Source organism: Saimiri boliviensis, chromosome 1 (assembly GCF_048565385.1).
Source record: "Saimiri boliviensis isolate mSaiBol1 chromosome 1, mSaiBol1.pri, whole genome shotgun sequence".
In the NCBI taxonomy this organism is placed as follows: domain Eukaryota; kingdom Metazoa; phylum Chordata; class Mammalia; order Primates; family Cebidae; genus Saimiri; species Saimiri boliviensis.
The window spans coordinates 260,123,218-260,140,350 of NC_133449.1; the positions used below are offsets into that span (position 1 = coordinate 260,123,218).

Below are 17,133 nucleotides of genomic sequence, written 5' to 3' on the forward strand. Positions count from 1 at the left end.
TGAAGACATCCTGCTTTTTCAGGCCAAACCAATGTATACTTTCCATGTACTGATTTATGTCTTTGCCTGTAACTCCTGCCTCCCTGAAACATACAAAACTAAACTGGAATCTGATCTAGAACAATTCCCACCACCATCAGAGATCCTTGCTACAAATCGGAGAGCACTTTAAAGGTTTCATTACTTCCTTCTGTAAGTTGAGCACTAAAATAAAACTTTCAATCAAGTTTCAATAAGTTTATATAAGTGACAACTATGTATTACTTGAGAAAGTTTTGATAGTTCAAAGGAAGAATAAAATTAAGTTAAAATAATAACAGAGAGTGAAAGTAAACTTCCGTAGGTGATAGGTTTATGGCATACATGCAGTAATAATTTCATGGATGTAAACATATCTCCAAATTCATGAAGCTGTACACATTAAATATTCACAGATTTTTGTATGCCAACCATGCCTCCATAAAGTGGTTTTAAAAATATGTTAATCATGGGATAGCACATAAACATATGTGTTATTCTGGTCAAAATTACATAGGAAGTTTGTCTCAATTTTCAACCTGAATCTGAGAAAACTAATGGATGACAGTTTCTAGGCCTAACATCAGCAGTAAAGTTGACAAATTTTTCCATGATGGCAGAACTGGAATGTGGAGGTCAGTTATGAGACCCTAAGGAGAATGCAGAGCCAAAGCTCAGGCCTGGAAACATGTGGGGAGCCCTGGCCAGCCTTGAATCTTCACAAACCAGCATTTAATTTTTCTAGTGAACAGACGTCTGGTAACTTCGCCTTTATTGTGCATTTGGTGACATTTTCACAAAGCAGAAAGTCTTAGCTAACACTCCTGACAATATGTAATGAATCAAGACATAAAAGGAACAAATTGTACCCTCATGGAAAGACCACAGATTTGTGCTAGTGCTGAGAGGGTGCTGGTTAAAAAGTAAATCACAATGAACAAAACTATGCTGGCTTAACAAATGGAAGTGTCATTCTCAGTCATCAATTCTAATTAGTGTCAGAGCCATGTACCTAATGTCTAGAGGTGCTAGCAGTAAGGGAAGACAGTAAGCAGAGAATCATATCCAACAGTAACAAAAAATAATGAAACCATCATGAACTGTGGTCTTGGTTATGATCTGCAAAGATTTCATTTATTAACTATTCCCAATAAATCAACAAATAGGTGCTTTTAAATGTTGGGTTACAAAATAAACTAGCTGCAGCCCCTGGTGTCAGTGAGCTCACATTTTTCTGGGCAGGGATCTGTAAAGAAGAAGTGGTCAAGCACTGGAGGAGCAATGGAATACCTACTAACAAATCTGGACAAACTTCCTGGGGAATGTGACTCCTTGAGACAGGTGCTAAATTGAGGATAAAGGGTAATGTAGAGGGAAAGAAAGGGCAGTTGGGGTCAAGGAAACAAAGGTGCAGAAGGTACAAAGGTGCAGAAGACACAGCCTGGGCATGTAAAGAGCTGTGATCTGTTGGGAGTGCATGGATGGAGCTGGGGATGTGCTGAATTAGGGAAGAAGCAGGAGCACATCAGGGAGAACCTTGACAAAGAACTTAATTTTGATTCTGAAAATACTGGGGAACTACTAATTTGCTATGCTTTGACGTGGAGTGCCTCATAGTGGCCTTACCAAGACTAGAACTAACTGCAGTTGAACTTTCCCTACTTACATCCAACCTTATACTCAACTTCCCAACAGAAGCACACAGCTGGGCCTTGGCTAATCTGTCTTTAAAAAGGGGATAGTAAGGAACTGGCAAGATGGCCAAATAGGAAAAGTTCCAGTCTGTCGCTCCCAGCGAGATCAACACAGAAGGCGGGTGATCTCTGTATTTCCATTTGAATCTGGGAAAAAAGAACAAAGCAGGAGGTATCACATTAGCTGACTTCAAACTATTCTACAAGGCTACAGTAACAAAAACAGGATGGTACTGGTACAAAAACAGATATATAGACCAATGGAACAGAACACAGTCCTCAGAAATAACACCACACTTCTACCACCACCTGATCTTTGACAAACCTGATGAAAACAAGCAATGGGGAAAGGATTCCCTACTTAATAAATAGTGTTGGGAAAACTGGCTAGCCGTACGCAGAAAACTGAAACAGAACCCCTTCCTTACACCTTATATAATAATTAACTCAAGACAGATTAAAGTCTTACACATAAGACCTAAAACCTTTAAAACCCTAGAAGTAAACCAGACAATGCATTCAGGACATAGGCATAGGCAAGAACTTCATGACTGAAACAACAAAAGCAATGGCAGCAAAAGCCAGAATTGACAAATGGGATCTAATTAAACTAAAGAGCTTCTGCATGTCAAAAGAACCTTTCATCAGAGTGAACAGGCAACCTACAGAATCGGAGAAAATCTTTGCAATCTATCCATCTGACAAAGGGCTAATATCAACACTCTACAAGGAACTTAAACAAATTTAAACAATCCCATCAAAAAGTGAGCAAAGGATATGAACAAACACTTCTCAAAAGAAGACATTTATGCAGCCAATAAATATATGAAAAATGCTCATCACTGGTCATTAGAGAAATACAAACTACAATACAAAACTACATTGAGATACCATCTCATGCCAGTTAGAATAATGATCATGAAAAACTCAGGAAACAACAGATGCTAGTGAGGTTGTGGAGAAATAGGAACACTTTTACACTGTTGATGGGAATGTAGATTAGTTCCACCATTGTGACGATTCCTCAAGGATCTAGAACCAGAAATTCCAATTGACTCATCAATCCTGTTACTGGATATATACCCAAAGAATTATTCATCATACTATTATAAAGACACACACGCATGCAGCACTATTCAAAATAGCAAAGACTTGGAACCAACCCAAATGCCCATCAATGATAGACTGGATAAAGAAAATGTGGCACATATACACCATGTAATACTATGCAGCCATAAAGAAGGATGAGTTCATGTTCATGTCCTTTCCAGAGACATAGATGAAGCTAGAAACCATCATTCTCAGCAAACTAACATAGGAAGAGAAAACCAAACATCGGATGTTCTCACTCATAAGTAGGAGTTGAACAGTGAGAATACATGTACACAGGGAAGGGAACATCACACACTGGGGCCTATTAGAGGGTGGGGTACTAGGGGAGGGATAGAATTAGATAAATCTAATGTAGATGATGGGTTGATGAGTGCAGCAAACCACCATGGCACATGCGTACCTCTGTAACAAATCTGCACGTTCTGCCCATGTATCCCAGAACTTGAAGTATATATTTTAAAAAAAAGCTTAAAAGAATAGGGACGGTAAAGTATCTATCTATCTATCTATCTATCTATCTATCTATCTATCTATCTACCTACCTACCTATCTATCTATCTATCATCTATCTATCTATCTATCTATCTATCTATCTATCTATCTATCTATAAGGTTTAAATCAGTTAGTACATTCAAATCATTAAGTTTACAATACAATTTGTGATTAGTAAATGTTATACGTGCTTTATCATTGTTACTGTTTTTGTCACTGTTATTATTGCTAGCCACCACCTTGAAAGCAGGGGCCTGCATTTTCCTATGGAGAACCTGACAATGTTTCAAGTTCTTTGTACACTTAGGGTTTTGCTGATATGAAAACGGGATGCTGTGATAAATCCAGCAAGACTATTCAGGCCATCCCTGTGCAGGCTGTATGTAGGTAGTGGGTTTTATTCTCTAAGGGTGTTTTGCAAAGTGGTATCAGTAGAGTAGGGGATGGAAATCTACTTATGTCAGTGATTCAGCCTGAGACTAAATGATGCCAATCCCAGTGTGTTATTAAGGGAGCAAGAGTAGGAAAATCAATGTTCTGGTAAGAATCACAATTCACCAGTTGTGTAGCAATGGCATTTAGAACCACCCCTGAACAGACAGTGCAAACACAAGTAAACATAATACCATATACAGCAACAATTCTATACAATTACAGGAGGTAATGCTTATAAAGGGCCTCACACAGCATCTGGCATGAAATAAGCGTTGGATAATGTTAGCAATTGTTATTACTGTTAGCTGTGGTTATGATAATGATAATGATCATGGTGATGTTGTAATGGTCATGGAATTTTAATTTAAAGACTTCCTCTGAGAGCTTTTTCTTTCTCCCTCAGGCAGCTCTAGTTGCCCTCCACCCAGCAGCCCTTGTTAAAATCACATATTTGCCTGTGACCAGTGGTACCCAATAATTTCCTTGGGAGGGTATTGCAGCTTTCTTCTTTGTAACCTCCATAATAAGCACATGGTATGGTACTTAGTAGAATAATAAAGTTTGCTAAATAAATAAGGCAAGCAAAAATGAATTACAAATCCTTTAAACTTTGGTTTTTGGGATAAAAGGGAATCAAATAAAAATAGTTGATTCTCTTACTGAAGTCTATTTATCCTTGACCATATTCCAGAAATTTTCTCTGCCCGGATCTCAACCTCTAAAGCTCTTTCCAGATCCACCTTTGCCTTTCTGTGCTTCCTTTCCGCCAAACTATGATTACTATTACCAAAGAGTATTCAGTTTAGAGTCCTTATCTCCCTCCAATCTGCCCTTGCAATAAGGATCAAGTTCAAGTTCATTGTTTGACCACACTGATGCCATGCTGTACACCATCTTGCTGCTTCTGGAGAGGCTAAGTACATTTTATGTAGTTTCTCATTTTACCTTCAGAACAACCTCCTGAAATGGATTATGTTTTGCGGATGAAGGATCTGAGGCTCAGAGAAGTTAAGTAACTTGTTTAAGGGTACCAAACAATCACATGGTAGAGCCCAAATGTGACCTGGAGCCAGATTCTGACCCCATCCCACCCCACTGTTTCCCAAACTTGCCTGATCTTCAAGATCTCTGAGGCATTTATTAAACATACCAAGTCCAGGGCTCTGGCCCAGAGTGATGAGTCTGAAACTGTAGGTCCCTGGTCACTCTACATTTTGGAAAGGCCCTGGGAATGTGTATGCTTACCTTGCCCTTCCACGCCCCTCCCTGCCAGGTGATTCTTATGACAAGACACAAAATATGTTTAGGAAATGTTTTGCTATACTTTGTTGCTCTGGTCAGAGTCACCATATTCTCTGCAGGGCTCTGCCTCTAGGGCTCCTCACTATGTGCCACAGTTGGTACTCATGGGGAGGTACTTGCTAAAGTACATACTGATTTGATTTATCTCAATGTCACAAGCATTCTGCAAATTTATATTGATGAAGCCAGGTTGCTGAGGTTTTGGGCAGTAATACCCTTCAGGGATCAATTCTCAAAGAACCACGTTAGCAACCAGGTCCTCTCCTTTTGCTCTGTGGTTGGATATCGCTAAGTGGGTCATCAGGCTGCAATCCTCTTTTTGGTCATGGCTATCCCTCAGCATACCAAGTCCACCAGGTCTGAGTTCAGTGACAGTTCTAAGCTGGAATTTCCTTTCTTTTGTGGCTCAGTGAATTAATTGAATTCCCATCCATAGTTTCTCCTGAACCAAAGTATATTATCTCATACATGTTGTGACTCTTGGCAGCTCTAAAGAAGCCTGTGTAATCTAAACAGGAAATCTCTGAGCCTTTCCAATAGACAGTATTACCTCCTCACATCTCCATGAGTGAGTGGATTTCTTTTATACTTGAACAGTAAATCATACAGCATATAACATGAGCTAGAGAATTTAAACAAATAAAACAGGAACTGTGAAATGGTGCTGGTTGTTTCAAACACTTTTTAATGCTTTACGGAAAACTAATGGATAACAAATTTGAAAGAGAAACCAGTGTCATTAAAAAAAGCACATGTTTAAATAAGTCATCAGCCACATTTTGCTATAAATGTATTTTGAGAGTAGCAGGGCTTCAAGGTAACAAGAATCAATGTGCAATGATAAAGACTTTCTTTTCTCACAGATCCTATCTGTGGCTTAGAGGGACGAATGTAGAGGTTTCCTAATAACTTCAAGCTTTACATATTTATTTCCTGCCTAGCAGTGCTCTGCTTGGTGAGTTTTTCATAAACATCCTCCTGACATAAGCTTATGCATATGCTGAGATGTCTGCTTCCAATTACAGACAGATACTAGAGTCCAGCTTTTCAAATGTATCTCCCAGCATGATAAGGCCAGTTAAAGGTGCAGTAGTGACGTGCAGGGAATACATTGGTGGTGGTGTTTATACACAGAGTACTGAGAGGAGCAGTTAATATGAATGCTGGCTCTCAGCTGCCTGTGTCTTCCTTCTGCAAAGCTTCCTAGTAATTCCTCCAACTTTTCTTTCCTACTGTTAAAAGAGCAGTGAAACGTCTTGCCCAGCTAGCCACCCCAAAAGCTACTTTTCATTACAGAGAACAGCAGAGGTGTCAACACCAGGCCATAATCACTAAGAGAGTCTTCTAATGCCATGTGATAACAGGGGCACAGATTAATCAGCAGTGCTAAAAGGAATAAACAGAATCACAGTTCGGCACTGGGCCAAGATTAATCTTGGTAGGCCAGCCAGGAGCATATGGCTGTGATTGAAAGGATATTCAAAGAGACTATTAGAAGATTAGATGGAGATATAAGGGAGAATGACAGAAGTGTCTATCTCTTCCCTTACAATGTTATCATAGATACTTTTAAGATCTGTGAATTCACTCATTCAAAACAATAGTAAGGATGATTTAATTAAGTCTGGAGCTCAGATGGTGACTCATAGGTGGTGTGCTGGAGCCACCTTCTATTCCCAATTCTATGTTCAGTTGCATCACGTTATCAACTTGAAATCAGCCACAGTGGGAATATTTACACGACAAAAATTGGCAAGTCCTACAAATAAAGACTTCCAACCTTCTAATCCTGTGCAAAACCACCCACCTTTCAAGGTCAATCTGAGTGTCTTCTTTATGTAGCACTTTTTCTTTCTCCCAGTTGGAATCAATCTCTGAATTCTTTGTGCTTCTACAACACTGATTTCATTTTTAATATCTGGACAGTGGCACTTAATATTCCATGTCTGATATGTTAGTTATCTAACTGTACAATGAATAATAAGCTTGAAGTCTGAGGATAAGGATCATGGTTCACGCTCCTTTTGATCCATCACAGCATTAGCATAGTTCCTTAAATATAGAGAGCACTCAATACATATTTGTAAAATTACTAAATATTTTACTTTCAAAAAATGTTGTAAGAGATTATGATTTTACTTATATTATTACTTTGAATTTACCATATATTTTGTGGTCTCCGAAGTCTCAATTTGCACAAAAGAATATTCTAAAGTACATCATCAGATCCTATAACAAGTGTTCTTCTAGAACCATGAATACTCAAATTTGAGGCAAAGTCAACATATTTTAACTAGGTTTATAATATCTAGTCTCTTGCTAGTGTTTGATAAAGGAAAAATAGTAAAAATAAGATTAATTTCTTCCACTCCCTGTCACCGGCATGAATCGTTTGTCTGGTTTTGCATGCAGTAGCATGTTTGTCTTTTGATACTGACACATGGTACTCATTGCTTGGTACCTGTTTACTAGGCTGATACTGGTAGTAGCGGTGCTTAAGTCCTAGGAATTCGTTGCTTTGGCAAATTCACAGATCTTCTTGTTCAGACCAAGTAGCATTCAGCATGTTGGAGGTGTCCTAAGAAAGCATATACTTTGGTAGAGATTTTAAGGTATATTTTTCCATCTATGGGCAAAGGCATCTTTCATAAACAGGTTGGTCTGGGCTCCTGCCTCTCTGCCTCTCGTTTCCAAGCTCACGCTTCAATTTCCATCCAACATTTCTTGAATACATTTCATTCTCTTGGAATTAGGTATTTGAGAGCTAAAAAAAGTTATCCTGAATTAGGGTTGCTGTATGTGAGTACTTACAATGTGCCAGGCACTGTCCTAATTGCTGCGGATTCAATGGTGAAAAGAGCAGATGAAATTCTGCATTCCTAGACTTGGGGATTCAATGGTGAAAAGAACAGATGGAATTCCCTTCCTGGTTCCAGTGTGTATGGGGACAAACACATAAGCAAACAAACATGTATTATAATGTTTTAATGAATGTTTGTATTAAACACAGCTGGGAAGATGTGGGGAGGGTGGCTCTTATAGATCAGAAAGTATGGTAATGAGCTGCACAGATGTTTTGTGGAAGAACATTCCAGGCAAAATGAAGCAAGAATATAGGTCTTGAAATGGGTGTGAGAAGTATAAAGGAGGTGTATGTGGCAGGAAGAGAGAGAGTGAGGGAAGAAGAGAAGGATTTGAGGTTGTAGAGGTGCAAGAGGTCAGGAGTTGCAGGGTCTTGCAGCCAGGAATGAGCTTACAAACTGCTCACCATGTCAGATTCCACGAAATAGACCCCAGTGAGCTGGAATTGCTATTGCTTTTCTCCTAATGATGTATCTTTCCCACTTCAATCCTTTATTGTCATAGTCAGGAATTGGGAGGTCTTGGGGATGGGTCCTGAGGCTATGTGGTATATGGCTTTAATTCACTAATTACTTTTATTCCATGGTACTTGGTCTGAGTTACAGGTACAGACCAGAGGACATATGTTTTTTCAAGACATATTATTGAGCACCTATTATGTGCAAGGTACTTTACTAGGCACTGGGATATGGTGGTGAACAGATCCAGGGTTCATTTCTCTCTATTCTCCTAAATGGATCCTTTGCCCCAGACCAATGTGTCTGCTCACCATCTGGCCCATTCCTGATATTACGTCTTTGTCTACCTTATACCATTCTCCTTGCTTTCTCCAGAATGGGGAGAAGATCAGAGGCAATTCCCATCTATAAAGCAGAAATAGTATTTCAAAAGATGAAATAATATATGTGAAGTACCGAGCAGAATGCCTGGCATGCAGTAAGGTAAGTGCTTCTCATAATGATTGCCTGTGAATTAATGATATTTATTATATATGTCACTCATTGGATAGTTAATTATGTCTTATGCTGTATCTTGCATTGATTGCTTTGCATATGTTTAGTAGTTGCTCCCTTAATTAGATTGTAAATCTGTTGAAAGTAGCAACCTCATTTTATCTCTTCCAACTCTCAGCAGACTCTCAATAAATATCTGTAATATGTTGACTATCTGACCTTTTATTCTAACAAACTCTTTTTAAATTAATAACAAGAAGTCTTAGCAGAAACATGCATATATTTTACTGATTTATCTGTCGCATTTGTATGTAGTAAAATAGAGAACTGTGATGCAGCTCCCCTCACATACATGACTCAAACATTTTAGATTCACTTTCTAAAGGCCAATATTGGAAAGGAATTGTTGACATTATCTTTTGGCCAACATGGAAGTGGTTCCAGAAACTATTTTTCAGTAGAAAATAGAAGCTCTACTAGAAAGTGAATGATGGTGGATAAGGTGACAGTCTATCTAGACATGTCCTTGGGCAGTAGGGTACCTATCTGATGCTTAGTTTTCTGAACTTTGCCCTTTTTTGTTATGCCTCCTGTAGTTCTTGGCTCTATTGAGAATTATTCTTTATGGGTATTAAACTTTAAATCTAAATGTAACTTTAGTTAGAATTTAAAAAATGGACAGTTAAATGAGAGTCAAAACTGTAATCAAATCACACGACATTATTTAAAGTGGAAAATTATACCAGGTATGAAAAAAAATAGTTTTATGACATTTTTCTGGCAGGAATATGTTTAAACTGAAAAGTAGCCATATATATAATATAATATAATATAATATAATATTATATATATATATGTTTTTTCATGGCTATAGGGCAGGCAAATCCTTAAAGCCTAGAATATAAATTTTGTTTCCATGTTTGAATTCTAGTTACTGTGATGACAATATCACATAAAGAAAAAAGTCAAAAGCCTTATTGATAATCCATACATGGCCGCTCCACTGGGCACAGATGCCTTGCACAGTGTGTCTCTGTGTCAGCCTGAAGGGGTACCCTGCCCCATAGGCTTTTTGGCAAAGAGAGACACTGTATGGCTTTAAGTATTCCCTGATCGAATGTGGGAAAAGAAGCAGTTAGCCAAGTTCTGAACACAGTATTTATTGTGCTGACGCCAGGAGTCGGGGGGAAATGGGGAGGAACAGAACTACCACACAATTTCCGCTTTGCTCCTCTACTTTCTGGTGGATGTAAATTAAGAAGGTTGACAAAGATACCTTTGGGTAGATAAGGCAAGGAAGATCCAGGGCTTCAAGTACATAATTCGAGTTTATAATTTATGTTGTGTGTGTGCGTGTGTGCGTGTGTGTGTGTGTGTGTGTGTGTGTGTGTATAAAATGAACTTTCTAGCAGCAGCTGTTGCCACTGAAGAGCAACCAAAATAGTGTGTGACCATCAGCATTACAAATGAGTTTGGTTTGCTATTACCCGTAAATTAGAAAATCTAGTCCTTTTTTTTTTTTAAGGCAATGAGCATGTACAAAAAGGGGATCTATAGAAGCCAGAAATGGTTGGGCCACCAACACCATTTCAAGCAATAATCCCAACAAGACATTTCTCTTTCTAAAGAACACCACCAAAAAAAGAATTAAAAACTTACTTGGAAAGCATACTCTATTTTTGGCTTCTTAGGGGTTGTGTGCCCAGAAATTTCCTTTCTATTCCTGGAAATTTTAAGTTCCTGTCTGAACGGCTGTCTCTACTTCCTAATTTCTGAATCTACTTTGGTTTTACTTCTAATTCTTCCGTTCCACTAAACCTGTTCTTGTCAAATTCAATAGTCCCTTCTCATTTTTTATATTACTTAACTTCTCAGATGCATTTGACCCAGCACATTACTGTCTTTTAAAAATACGCTCTTTGGTTTAGCTTCCAGGATGCCTGATCCACTCGGTGTCCCTTCTAGGTCACTGACTGTTCTTTCTTGGTCTCCTTTATTAGCTTCTCTTCCTCTGCCTGACCCATAAATATTGTCCTGTCACAATTTTCCAACTTTTTTTTTTCCTGCAAAAGGAATCTCATCAAGTCTCATGGCTTTAAATATCACCTATATGTTGATGCATCCAAATGTCTATCTTCAGTCTGAGAAGCCTCTCTATTGAACTTCAGACTCTACTCAGCCTCTTCGGCATCTTCACTTGGTCTCCAATAGGTGTCTCAATTCTAACACAGAACTCTTGAGTGATGTCAGAAAAAATCTGTTCTTTCTAAATTCTTCTCTGTTTCTGAAAATTGTTTCACCATCTACTCAGATACTTAAGCCAAAAACTTTTAAGTCATCTGTGTCACTTCACTTTCTCTAACTCCTACCAACTCATTTAACCATCCACGAGTTCTTTCAGTTCCATCTCAGTCCATTCACTTCTCTCCATCTCCTTTGCTGTTATTACAGTCCACGAACCCAGCACCGTTTTCCTGAGCAATCAAATAGTTTCCTAACTGGTCTTCCTACTTCCACCTTTGCCTTCCTTCAATTAACTAAAAAATTAACCTTTTTAAGGCATAAATAAGATCATGCTACTTCACTAGCTAAAATTCTCTAGTGGCTTCCCATGTAATCAGAGTAAAGTCCAAATGTCCAAATTCCTTATCATGGCCACCAAGATCCCCATGTGGTAAATATGATCACAGATCATTTGTATGATCTTTCCTAACAGGAAAATGTGACCCAAGCACATGTGATGCAAGCAAGCAGCATAACAGTGTGAGAGGATACTATGACTTCTGAAAAATTCTAGAAGTCACATTAAAATGTGGACTATTTGTAATACTTATTTCCAATCATTAGAATCTATCTAAACCTTCTCAGAATTTACATTGTTTTTCCTCTGTGAACATTTTCTTACAATAGATTGGCATATGTGGGTATATTTTAGAAATATTAAAATGTATAGGCATATAATTTTCTTTATAACTCAACTAATTATATATATATATATATATTTTTTTTTTTTTTCCAAATTTCTACTGCTTGGATGCAGGCTTAGAAAGAAACCTCCCTTTTCTCTTGAGCTTAACCATATTATGTGCTGACTATTCATAACCAGACACATATATAAAGGTAAGGGTATGATATATCCATACTGCTTGAAAATATCTCCTTTAAATCTATTTCTTGATGATGAAAAATATTGTGATGAAGAGCTGATTATACACAATCATTTGTCAAATACATTTATAGTGAGCATTTCCTAAATGCTTAGCTCTTTACGTACTAGGTTAGGACTAAGGAAAAATAGTTTAATACATGATTCCTGAGCTTAGAAGTTACAATCTAGTCAGGAAACAAAACTAACAACAGAACAGATTTCACCAGAGGCTCCTAAGAGCTAAAATGTTTAGAACTAGCTGATGCCCAAGAGTGATACATTTCAGCTCAAAGTTTCAGTAATTAATAACATGAAGAAATGAAAGTATAGCTCATTTTGTAAAACCAGGAAAAAAAAATCCTTATTTTTTCTTTAGCAGTTTTTTTTTTCTTTGCTGTAGAGTTTATAAAACTTCAAGGGTATATCTGTCAGGCCTCCATGTGCAAGCCTTGACCCAGAAAGTCTGAAGTCCCGCCTGCCTTAGCTGATCGCCCCCCCCCCCCCACACCCCGCCTGTGTTCACCATTATCCCTGATAACCCAGCAGAGCTTCCCCTGGACATTAAGCTTCTCTCCCCACTCTGCCATCTTAACTGTTATAATGATAATGTGAATACTACTCATCCCACCCTGCCATCTTAACTGTTCTTGTTCCGTGAATATCCCTCCGCCCCACCCTACCATCTTAACCACTCTTATGCCTTACCCCACCTGCCATTGTAACTGAACTTACGGTAATGTACACTTCTTGCCCCTATCCCCACCACTGTAACTGATCTTACTCTGTAACTTTCCACTGCCCACCCCAAACCTATAAAACCAACTCCTATCTCATCACCCTTCCGTGATACCCTTTTTGGCCTCAGGTCACCTGCACCCAGGTGCATAAACAGCCATGTTGTTCACACAAAGCCTGTTTGGAATATCTCTTCATTAATTTCGTTTAATATTTGGTACTATTGGATGTGAATAACAATATCCTTGTTAATTGCTCATGTTTAAATTTAGTGGGAGGCAGGTATGTATTTTTTGCATATCACCAAGGTGCAAAAAATGCCACATTATTGTACTTCTCTAAAATGATTTAAGTCTGACTGTGAGCCTGTCCAACTTTTACCAGGTTAGTGGGATATTCAATTTCAGCCATCACTAAGGCTCTATTTCCTACTACTGGGTCAAGGAGGGTCCTTGGAGATCTTACATAGAGGGAAAACATTAAAAAAAGCCTTTATAGTCTTTCTCTTTCTTCTCCTTGGGTCTTAATTCTCCTTAACAACAAAGACGCTTTTTTTTTTTTTTGAAGCTAATTTTTGTATTTTTAGTAGAGACAGGTTTTCACCATGTTGGACAGGATGGTCTCGATCTCTTGACCTCATGATCCACCCGCCTCAGCCACCCAAAGGGCCGGGAACAGGCGTGAGCCACCGTTACAGGTGGCCAATGGGTGGCCAATGCTCAATACTTTTCCACAATTTGTAAACAAACCTAGGAAGAAAAATCCCGTCCTACACTTTCAAACTCCCTAGAGCCAACAGTGTAAAAAGATTTGGCAGGAACAAAATGCAAACTAGTACATCAACAAATACTCCAGGCACATTTGAAATGTTAAATTGCTAATGTTAACCTTCCATTCTTACTAAATTACTCAGAAGTGTTGAAGCAGCAGTAATTTTCTTTAGTCATTATTTTCTTGGAATTGTAACCTAGAGTAGAGCAGTAATCTGTGCTCCATGAAAAAAAAAAAAAGTCCCCTATGGTCTATAAAGCTTCCTACTCAAAGTAGTGTGGTCTGTGGGCCAGGGGCATCAGCATCCCCTGGAAGCTGGTTAGAAATGCAGGATGGCAGGCCCCACCTCTGACCTTCAGAATCTGAATCTGCAAGGTCCCCAGGTGATTCATGTGTGCCTTAAAGTTTGAGAAGCACTTCCCTAGGTGGTTTTTCTCCTTTTTCCTTTTCTACTTCTCAAACACAAGGCATAATCTTAGCATTTCTCATGGACCGGGAGAAACAACTAGATGAATAATAAAAGTTAAAAATTTTAAAAAGACTTCTTTCTATTCTCTAACATTTGGGTGAAAACAGTGTCACAACATCTGGAATTAAGAAATAAATAGACTTCCAATGGGAAGAAACTTCACATTTTATTTCTGGAGGGAACAAAGCATAGTTATGCTCTGGTTCTAAATTTATGCTTCTAATTTTACTAAATTGTGGATGGAGGGACTTCTGAGCTGGGATTACTAAGCTGTAATTTGAGAAATGAAAGTCAACATTTGGTTAAGGTCCCAAACACAGTTTACAGAATGCTTACTATAGACAGCAAGAAAATGTTCTTTGAGCCAGGGTTCAATTAGTTTTTAACAGTCAATAGACTTGTGAAAATTCTATTTGGCCAATAAAATCTGCATTTGACTCAGTCATTTAGATAGTAATGCCAGTTTATTTTCCAACTGGATGATCCTTTCTCCTAATGTCCCCTTAGTAGGACAAGAATCAGGAATGTTTGCCTGTTACAAATACCCCAGTTCTTCCCTATTCCCCATTCCTAATGGAGATTAATCAGAGAAAAAAAAAGGATTAGCTTAACATTTTGTATTATTTTCACATTTCATGACATTTAGGAATGTCATTCACACATTCATTTATTTGTTCCCACTTTGTCTATTTGCTAATAACTTTTTAAGTCTCCTTTATGTCTTTAACATAATGTCAAAGTCAAATCCCTGAAATAATTTACATGTGAATTTTCCTGTGTTTGAAATAATGCTCTCAAACTATGCAGCTTTCCACAGCGATGCTTGGTATAGAGGATTGCCAGGGGCAAGACTTAATTTGTCCCTTTCTTAAGAACATTTGTCAAGTAGCCATTACGTTTACAATTAGTCATCAAACATACATTAACCAATTTAAGAAGCAAGGGTTGTAAGAAGTAGAGTATAAGATAAAGCACAGTGTTTAAGTAAATTACAGCTTAACTGGAGAGCTCAGATAGAAACACACACAGAAACAACAGCAGCAAGGATAACTTGGAATTAACCAAGTATTACTAGAGGACCCAACACATTGTCTGGTGAGTCATTACAAATTAGGTCAGTGATGTGGCTGGGATTGCTGAAAGTTGGAACAGCTTAGGAAGGCTATATGGATAAAAAAGACCTTGAAGTGGTCCCTGGAGGATGGCTAGGTAGGTATTAGAGGAAGAGAAATACCAAGAGAGTCCAGTCAGAAATAATACTATGCATTTATGTAGACACTGAAATGTCTCTATTTGAAATAATTATAAAAACAAACTCTCCTCTGGAAGAGCAATTTGGAACAATTCCTGGCATTTTATGAGTAAGTGAGGTTTGATGTGCGGGAGTTCTACATCCCAAATTTCTGCAGATAGAAGGGGAGATTCAGGGGCTATGCTGCATGCTTGGTAGGCTGAAGGTTTCTAACCAGAGGCCATTAGGGTTAAGGCCTTGGTGTCAGATTGAAATTTCTCCTGGAAGACACAGTTCTCATTCTGAGAGCAAGTGCAATTCTAAAATGGAAAAGGTGAATTTTAGACAAAAGTGTTTCTCCAAATAAACACTGAAGTGAAAATTTGAGATGGCAGCCTATCAAAAATATACCATGTCCTTTCTCTTTGTTTATACTCTTTGTTTCTGAGAATACAGATACTAAAGGAAAGAAATGACAAATAATTATACAAACTATAAAAATCAGTATCTATATTATTACTGATGATCTATGAGTCAAGGGGCTACCCATTTGTGATTTGAGATTGTGTCTCAACCCATATCCTAGTTTGATCTATTAAAAAAAAACCAGTTGAATTCTAGAAGCCAGTGGTAACTAACTACTGAACTGTTTCAAAACAGTAACTGATTTACTATTCAGCCAGGTTTTCTTCCTAAAACTTAATTATGTATATAAAAATGGATTTTCAAATAAATGGTAAACTTATAAAATCATATCCCAAAGTTATCTACAGCTAATTTCTGCATCAGAATACTTTCATCTGCCATAGATTTGCTTTAGGTTGAAGTTCAGAACTCTGTATTATGTGAATAGTAATTCTAAACTGTCATGTAAAGCCTCCATCTCCTTCTATAACTCAGACGAATGTCAGAAAGGCCAAACTTGCATAGAGTGGAATACTGTTTATTCATTCAACAGGTATTTGTTGGATGTGCCCACATACTCTTATCCTAAGTACCGTGTATCAGATACTTAGGATACAGGTATCACATATCAGATACAGGGATAAATATTATGCTGGATACAGACATAGCTCTCACCTTCCAAAATCATATAGTCTGATAGGAGACAAAGACATACACCACACATGGATCTAACATTTCACAATCTTATAGTCTGATTGGAGACAAACACATGTAGTATATAGTATGACCTTTAACACTTTCTGTGACATACAAGATGTAGATAGCACAGGACTAAAAATGGTTGAGAGTCCAATGATGAGTTGGGAAAGACTTTGTGATGATCATGGCAATATCTTGAAGATGATGGAATTGGTACCTGCAGCAATGACCTTATGTAACTACATTCCCTTTATCATTTAGGTTCCAGCTGAAATGCCGTTTCTTTCCTGACAGCTTTATCTAAAATAAAACCTTCGTCTAATTCTCTGTCAGGGAATCCCTTCATTTACTTTTGACACTGTCATATGATTTGTAAGCATGTACTTGTCTATTGATTGAACAGACTATACACAAACTCTAAGAATACAGAAACAATGTGTGTTTTGTTCTCTAACATAGAGTTCTCAGCACAGGACTTGGCCCATGGGAAGGAGACAATAAATACATGTTGAATTAATCTTAGTTGAAGCAAACAGTATGAACAAAGAGATAGTGGGGGGAAGCAAGAGTAATTTAGAAAAGAGCAAATATTTCAAATGAATTGAAATACAGGGTAAAGTGCAATGGTAATTAAGGTTTGAAAAAGTGGTTAGGACTAGACTGTGGAAGTCTCTGAACTCCAGGCTAAGGAAATTTGGACTTAAAATTTAGATCTAATAACCATATTTTTCCAACCATACATTTAGACACATTACACTCATGGGCCAGTGGAGCTATCCATAAAAGGACCGTCTCAGCAAACCTG

General features: G+C 37.9%; 1 protein-coding gene across 1 annotated transcript in view; it reads right to left on the bottom strand.

Moving 5' to 3' along the window:
• Positions 1–17,133, bottom strand: part of GHR (growth hormone receptor) — a gene marked incomplete at its 3' end in the record, with an annotated part of 145,697 nt that overhangs the window by 78,896 nt on the left and 49,668 nt on the right.